Consider the following 2,418-nt stretch of genomic DNA (forward strand, 5'->3'; position numbering starts at 1 on the left):
CATGACCGGAACATGTGTGTCAGATCCCCGGGGGACTGAGAGCGTCTATCGCAGGACTCTCTTGTCTCCGGGTAAGAATTGGGCCAATCGAGCCTCGCCGGGGTGGACTCTGTGAAGCACCGTGAAGACTCTCCTGAACTCTCCTCCACAGCGGCGCTTCCCAAAGTGGGGTCCGGGGGTCCTTCCCAGCCTCCCAGGGGTGCTCGAGGGGGTTCTAGAGGGGCAACATGAGGAATCGTTTCATTTGATTTGTTAGAAAATATCCCAATTAGAGGATGTGTATTCTAATCAGAGGTTTCACTCTCACCACTATTGTCTCCTAGTTCTACAATTCAATAGTCAACTGCAACAAAAAGCTTCCCATATGGGTCTATATGAGAAAATCTTATGAAATGGGGGTCCATGGCCCTAATATGTGTCTATTTGGGGGATTCGTGGCATGAAAACATATGAGAACCTCTGCTCTACCAGTAACACATTGGTGGATTAGCTCATTTACTGCTTCTGCCACATTAACCAGTCACTGTAGTGATTATATAGCTCAGTCTAAAGACACACTACATGTCAGAACATCTATTTTTCAGCGGTGCCACAAGGTATAGGCTACCTATCATACAGTGTTTTACAATGTCATTCCAATATAAGATATTCACTTCACAGTTTTAAAACCAATGTGATTCTCAGGGTCAAATGTGTTGAGATCCTGTAATTTCACGGTTATGCGGTCAGCTCATCCAACACTGTCACCTTGTGGCGGAGGGGAAAAACTGCACTAAATATGCATCTGGAAAAAAAGTACATCTTTACCAGCCTCTTCTGTGTATATAAGCAGCTCTTTAATGATAAGCCCTGTTGGAGGAATGCCAGTCACGATGCTTTAACCTTTCTCATGGGACCAGACTGGGTGACAGAGGCTTTGTTTTTGGGGGCTGTTTTTTTTTCTCATAGTGTTTAAGTAGGCTGAATAGCGAGTCAGATGACGCACGGCAGCCCTCTGTTTGATCGTCATCAACCTGCGTTAGCGACAGTTTCGTCACTCAGGTGTAAGCAGCAGTTCGAGCAGGTTTTTGCGGGAGCCGGCTGCCGAAGCGCCGCGCTCCTCGCCAGCCTCGTTTCCGGCGGGTTTGTATGTGTGCCACAGAGCCACCCTGTCCTCTCTTTCACCCCGAAAAAAACAGAAATACTCCCCCTTCATCCCGTTCCTCCTCACCCACCCCCCCCCCCCCTCCTCTATCTCCCTCCCGCCTCCACCCGGCTTTGATCCGCCCCTGCAGCCACGCTGGAAAGATGACAGAGCGAGGAAAGAGAGAGCGGGAAGGGGAGGAGGCGGGGGTGGGGGGAGAGGAGAGAAAGAGATGACAGCTCCTCAACAAGTGTGGAGCATTGGGAGGGAGGGAGAGAGAGAGAGAGAGAGAGAGAAAAGAGGAGAGTGCTATTCTGATGATGAGACTCTCACCATGGGAGGAGGAGGAGACATATGCAGCATCAAGAGGCACTGGAGCTGGGTTAAGCACTGCACACACACTCGCTGTCTCTCTTTTTAGACACACACACACACACACACACACACACTAGGTTAAACGCCTCTGTTTACCCTCAATCTGGATTGTCGACAGTCTCTCTTGCCATCTGCCCCGGTTGACAGGGATGCTGACTTGTAACACATCCAGTAATAATCAGTCACAGAAAACTAGAGGGTAGGAGATCTGCATTAGGCTGCATTAGCCTTGACAGATGTGCACACAGACCAGGATATACACACACAGCCACTTCACTCCCAGGGGGTTGTGTGTGTTACAGTATGTGCACAGTGAATCCTATGAAAAAAAAAAAAAAAGACCCGCTGGGCATCTGTGCATGTTCTACCCCCCAAAAAACATACAACATCTTCTTCTTCTTTTGCAAAATTCATATTATGCAGCAGCCGTTCAAGACTATAGCCGCTGTCTGGTGAAAAGCACAACAGGGCAATATGAACACCTATATGAGGACTTTTATTCTGAAATGTGCTAAAACTGATACCAGCTCTTACAAAATGATCGCTGACATTAAAGCGAAAGTCATTATGCAGAAACATTGGTGACGCTTTACTTGAAGTGGCGCTTATAAGGCATTTTAAGGCATCATAAGCTCTTTATAGGCACATTGTGATTGCATGATAGTTATGATAATCAGAGTATGATATAGTAAACACTATGGGTAAAAACTTCAGGGAGTGAATACTTTATGGGGAAACTGTTTTGTGATATGATATTAAACTGAGTGGAATTTTTGGTGTTTGATGATATAATAATACACTTAAAGTTTTATCAAAGCATTTCAGTCATTTTCTCTTTTAAGACAGCTGCCTATGAAGTACATTTTTACATTTACATCTTTAGAAAGGAAACTTTTTACTTTAGATTTTTAAAACAGTTA

This window comes from Centroberyx gerrardi, chromosome 5 (genome assembly GCF_048128805.1).
Source record: "Centroberyx gerrardi isolate f3 chromosome 5, fCenGer3.hap1.cur.20231027, whole genome shotgun sequence".
Lineage (NCBI taxonomy): Eukaryota > Metazoa > Chordata > Actinopteri > Beryciformes > Berycidae > Centroberyx > Centroberyx gerrardi.